The sequence below is a fragment of the Gorilla gorilla genome, chromosome 5 (genome assembly GCF_029281585.2).
Source record: "Gorilla gorilla gorilla isolate KB3781 chromosome 5, NHGRI_mGorGor1-v2.1_pri, whole genome shotgun sequence".
Taxonomy (NCBI): domain Eukaryota; kingdom Metazoa; phylum Chordata; class Mammalia; order Primates; family Hominidae; genus Gorilla; species Gorilla gorilla.
The window spans coordinates 136029939-136035938 of record NC_073229.2 but is presented as its reverse complement, the minus strand read 5'-3'; the positions used below and the strand labels follow the sequence as shown (position 1 = coordinate 136035938).

Genomic DNA, 6000 nt, shown 5'->3' with positions numbered 1-6000 from the left:
GCCGAAGGCCTTCGAGACCCGCCCGCCGGCCGGCGGCGAGAGTAGAGGCGAGGTTGTTCTGCGAGCGGCGCGTCCTCTCCAGCCCGGGCGCGCCGCTCTTCTCCCAGCGCACCGAGGACCGCCCGGGCGCACACAAAGCCGCCGCCCGCGCCGCACCGCCCGGCGGCCGCCGCCCGCGCCAGGGAGGGATTCGGCCGCCGGGCCGGGGACACCCCGGCGCCGCCCCCTCGGTGCTCTCGGAAGGCCCACCGGCTCCCGGGCCCGCCGGGGAGCCCCCGGAGCCGCCTCGGCCGCGCCGGAGGAGGGCGGGGAGAGGACCATGTGAGTGGGCTCCGGAGCCTGAGCGCCGCGCAGGTAAGCAGGCGGCGGGGATGCGTCGCGGGAGGCCTCGGGGATGCTGCGGAGAAGCCCGGCCGCCGGCGCCCCCGCGCACGCCGCCCCCGCCGCGGGGCCCGGTGCTGCGGTCCCTTGGCCGCCGGGGCGCTCCGCGGGGCTGCCGGGGAGTCGGTGCTTGGGGTCTCCCCGCGGTTGCACCGGAGAACACCCCTGCGGGGTGCGGCCCCGAGGCAGCGCGGGGATGGGGACCCCATTTCCTCGCCTGCAAGCGGGCGCCGGGTGAAAATGGGAATTGGCTTGGGGGCGAGGCTGGCCCAGACTCCGCCCCCGCCCTCCTTTTGGGGCCCCCCGCGGGGACTGGGGCTGTGTGTGTTGTTTTAATGTCAGGGATGATGTAATCACTTAATAATTGATGCCCCGTGCTGCTTCCCTCCCCACCCAACCCCTGCCCCACTCCTCCACCTCTCGGCCTCCTCCCTCGGCGGCGGTCGCCTTCTCCAACCCATCCTCCTGCCTATTTCTGGCACCTCCCTTGCACTTCCCCCATCCTCCCCTTCACTCTTCCTGTGCCACCACCCACCCACCCTTCCCCTTTCCCCTGTGCTGGAGCCTTCCCTCCTCTTCCTCTGTCCCCCACCCCTCTGCTCCCTCCAGCTCCTTTCTCCTTCCTTTCCGGCTCCCTCGCTGGATTTCCTCTCTACTTCCCTAGATCCATGGCTGTTTTTGTTTGGGCTCCTCCCCTCTGTTATCTCTGCGGCCACAGGCGGAGGGGACTGGGCCAGAAGGAGGCCACCGAGCTTGGGCCCAGGCAGAGATGTGCTGGGACTCACTGGGAAGAGGGATAATAAAATCACCCTTCTTGCTCCTCCTTCCCCCAATAAATCACACAGACTCGCCGGGTGTGTGTGTGTGAGTGTGAGTGTGACACAAAGAGCCCTTTCAGTGCATAGAGAGGAGACACACAAAGTACCCTAGGATAGGCACGATGCTTCTTGTCTCTCTTCCCTGGGGCTTCCCTTTCTTTCCCATGAAGCAGTTGATCTCTCTGAGTCTTTCCTGCCACATTTACCAAAAAATAAAAGAACCCCAGATGCCGGGTGGCAGGTGTCGGCATTTTGCTGTGTTCAGAGACCGGTAGTGTTGACTGGCAGCTGCAGTGTTTCTTAGATTTAAGGGAACAGTTATCCCAGCAGTCTTAAGAGTTGCTTTACTTTTAAGGTAGCCTCCCCATCCCCTCGTTCTTTCCCCTCTCCTTTTGGGAACAAGTACTAAGAGCTGGGGTAGAGTAGATTGGTGTGGGGGTCACAAGAATTTTGTTTCTGAATCAGAATTAAATTGGTATTTGATAAGAGGGAGGCAGCCTGAATGGCTTCTTCTCTCAAGTCTAAGAGGGCACTGTGCTGAAGTCTTTTGAAATGAAGGAAGTCCTGTCTGCCCAGTGATGTTGTTTTACCCTTTTATTGAAGTAAATACCTGGGGACGTGGATAAAACAGTCTAGAGTTAGCAGTTGGAAGACCACTGCAGACTGCCTCTTGCCTGCTTCAAGGTAGTCTTGGGACGCTCACTTCCTTTCTCACCACCCAAGCAACTGCAATACTTTCCACCCTATGTACTGTCTTCTTCCCCAGTCCCTGCTCCATGGGTACCCTGTATTCAGATAAAGGGACTCACAGACTTTTGGAGGAAGTGGTTTAACTATCTGAGGCTTTGGGGCCACTTGGCTATGAACTGGGGCTGTAGAGAATCTTGACTGAAGTCTAAACCATTTGATGTTCCTTTTAAGGAGGAAATGTTAATGTAAATCTGGGGGCTTAATGTTCCGTTTTGTAAGCCAGTGACTATTACATGCTTAATCGATATTGTCAAAACTTAAGTTGAACCCGTTCTTTCCTAAAAGTATGGCTCCTCGACTATTTTTATAAGTAACAGAACTGTAGGTTTAGTCTTCAGTAATTTCATTAGAAAAGAGTTATGATTCATTAAATATTTACTTACACACTTTTTAAGAACATTCATCGTGGAACTTTTTACGTTAAAAAAAGCAATAGGGTTAATGAGTGTACTGTAAAAACAAAGGGTCGTTTGTTTGATGCCAGACCCAGGAAGGAAAGCCAGAGCACATAAACTCACACTCTGTTGACCAAGTTTAAGAGACTTAATGATAAGGTTGAATGTGAGCAAATGCACACTCTGCTTTCTCCTGGGTCTGGAATCTCCAACTCCATCTGACTTGCTCGAAGTCCTTTTTAACCTTTGGGGCCCAGCTCAAATGTCATCTCCTCTGTGAAGCCGTTTCCATCTTCTCCTTTCCAAACAAATCATCATGTTTTGGTTTCAAACTTTGGCAGCAGGCATTACGTTTCGCATGAGTCTATTTCCACCATTAATTGGTCAGCACATTGATAAAAGGAACTTTATCTTACTTATCTTGTTTCCTACCAAGTTTTATCTTAGCGGGTACTCTGTTTCATTTAACAATCAACAAATGTGAGTTAGGTCTTTGGTATGTGCTCAACACCTGTATCAATTAGGCTAATGTTAGCAGTTGTAACAAATAGGCCTGCAAATATATAATGGCTCAAAAGCAATAGACGTTTATTCTTGCTCATTTAATAGTCAAAAATTCATGTTTCTGGTCGGTAGGTGGCTTTCCTCCATGCAGTGATTCTGGGTCCCACACCCCTATCTTGTAGCTCCACCATCCCATAGCTTATCATTGTAACCTGTTTCAGTTTACAGAAGGGGCAACAGAGAGTAGACGGGGCACACCCACTTTTAAAATACCTTAGCCTGGAAGTGACACCATCACTTCCTCTCACATTCTTTACTTGAGGGCTAGTTATATGGCCACATTTAATTGCAAGGGAGCCTGGGAAATGTAGTTTAGCCATGTGCTCAGAAAAAAGATACAGAATAAATGTATTTTTATTGAACAGCTTTGTCAAACACTGCCACTTATCAAGGCACATTCACTGCCCTCAAGAAACTTATAGGCTAATGGGAATTAAATAGAAACCTAGAGCGGACACCCGTCATTGCTTTTCTTTTGATTTTATAAGTTTAGATCTTTTCATCCTAAGCATGTTTCAAAAATCTTACTTTTTGTCATGTTTCAAATTTTATGTTTCAAATGTTGCCAATTCCTACTCAATAATCCCATGTGATACAATCGTCTGATGCTTCCTGTGTTGACTTTGATGTGGTTCTTTTACTCCAAAAGCACCTTTCTTGGCTTCATTTTTCATCTGGTCATTCTGTAGACTCCCAAAGTTGCTAGGAGAGTCCTTAGAAATCACACTCCTTCTGGATGTTGCAGCTCACGCCTGTAATCCCAGCACTTTGGGAGGCTGAGGTGGGTGGATCGCTTTAACCCAAGAGTTTGTGATCAGCCTGGGCAACATAGTGAGACCTCGTCTCCATGAAAAATCTTTTAAAAACTATCCAGGCATGGTGGCATGCATCTGTGGTCCCAGCTACTCAAGAGGCTGAGGTGGGAGGATCACTTGAGCCTGGGAGGTAGAGACTGCAGTGAGCTGAGGTCATACCACTGTACTCTAGCCTGGGCTCCAGAGTGAGACCCTATCTCAAAAAGAAAAACAGAAATCACAGTCCCACTCCCTCTTAATTGGAAGAGGAAATTAATTAGCCTGAGAGGTGAAACTCCTTGCCCCAAGGCCTTGCAGCTTCTTAACGGAAGGGCAGGAGGCTCAGCCAGCCAGCTCTTCAGGCCCACATGGGTCTCCTCTGTCACTCAGCTGCCCTCTTTGTCTGTGAGTCTTGCATATTCCACGGAGGTTAAGTGAGCTTCCAAATCTCCAGGAGCAGGGTTCTAGTGTTCTGGGTAGTCCCTGTTCTCCACAGGCTTCCAAATTGTTGGAGCAATTCCATTCATACCAGCCATCATAATTGTTAATGCACTTTTTTTGCTATGAATACTTCATTATATTCATCTGTTCTGCAGACATTAGCCTAGTATGTTACTTTGTGCAAGGCACTGGGGAGATGAGGTCCTGGAAATGAATACTTCTGCTGTCCTTGCTTTTCAGAAGTTCACGGTCTACTAGAAGAGATAAAAATAATTAATAATTGTTAACATTTGTTGCGCATTTACTATGTGCCAAGCACTGTTTAAGCTCCGATCTTAACAATAATAATATGAAGTGGTTTCACTTATAATCTCCGTTTTACAGATGGGAAATTGAAGCAAACTTTAGTAGCTTGTTAAGTAACTAATTCAAGATCATACAGCTACTAAGTGGTAGAGTCAGGATTCAGGTCCAATTAGTTTGGTTCCAAAGCCTTTGCCCTTAGCCACTAGGTAATATTCAAAATACTACATATAATGATGATATTAAAATACGTTATGTGCCATAAGGGAGGGTGACTGAAATGCTTTAGAAATTAAGACTTTTGGTTGATGAGAAATATAATTTTATAGCCAAATAGAAATACAATATTCATCCCTACCCTCCTTTCATTCGGACCCTCATCTACTACTTACCTGGGAAATACAAAATTAAATTAAACAATGGTAAAGCAAGGCATGTCGATACTGGAAATAATTTTACTCTGTGTGATTCTTTATTTAAAGCTGGGTCTTTCTGTGGTACACAATTAGGTCTGTATAAGTTTATGAATTGTCTACGTACTTACTCATTTAACAGCATTCATTCATTGCGTATTCTATTTGCCGGACAATTAATTCGATGGTTCAAGGCAAAAGAGATGTGATCCTGTCCCCAAGGAACTTACTTGCTAGTTTTGCAGAGCTATAAAGGAGTCTCTGACCAATGTTAGAAATGCTGGGATTTTAGGGGTCCATGTAGGATGGCAGAGAGTGTACAGAATGGAGCATGAACCTGGAAAAGAGGTGGGCAAGTGGGATAGCCAAGCAGAGAAGGCTGGAGGAGGAGGGGTCTGAAGGCAAGATGAGTAGAGATGGCTAGGTGAGTGTTGTGGGAAGCTCCCTGTCCCAGAAAGAACAGCCCAGAGGGCGGATGCACAGACCTTTTGGGGAACTGCAGTTAGTTCAGGGCTGTTTGGAGTGGTACAGCGATGGACAAAGGGAAATGACAGAGCTGAAGTAGAAACTGAGAAAGATTCTTGTACGTACTTTATCCTGAGTGCCATTTAAGAGTTGTAAGTGGAGATGTGGCTTTGATGTGATTGTATTTTTATAAAGATCTGGCCACAGTATGGGCCTTTGACCAAGGGCAGGCAGAACTAATGCAGGGAGGGTAGTTATGGAAACTTATATGAGTAGTAGATGAGGGTCTAAATGGAAGGAAAGGAGGTGCAGATGGAGCAAAAAAGAATTAGAGAGCAGTAGACAGGGTGTGGGGGTAGGTAGAAAAGAATTTCTCTGGGAAATTAGGTGGAGACAAGCAGTCCAATAAGGAAAGCAGGGGGCAGGTATCTAAGCGATGACTTTATCTTAAACACTTTAGACTTCCAGGTGTGGTAGCTCATAGGCCGGTAAATAGAGAGGTCTGGAGTGAGGGAAGAGGACTAGGTGTTTTTTTTTTTTTTTTTTTCCGAGATGGAGTTTCACTCTTGTTGCCCAGGCTAGAGTGCAATGGCGTGATCTCAGCTCACTGCAACCTCCCCCTCCCAGGTTCAAGCGATTCTCCTGCCTCAGCCTCCCGAGTAGCTGGGATTACAGG

General features: G+C 48.2%; 1 protein-coding gene across 1 annotated transcript in view; it reads left to right on the top strand.

The window, feature by feature from the left end:
• The first annotated feature begins 217 nt into the window (after positions 1 to 217).
• FYN (FYN proto-oncogene, Src family tyrosine kinase) overlaps positions 218 to 6000 on the top strand; it is a 213434-nt gene continuing 207651 nt past the window's right edge. Inside the window, exon 1 of the mRNA XM_063707212.1 lies at positions 218 to 354. The gene's annotated coding sequence lies outside the window, so the exon portion shown is untranslated. The remainder of the gene's footprint in view (positions 355 to 6000) is intronic.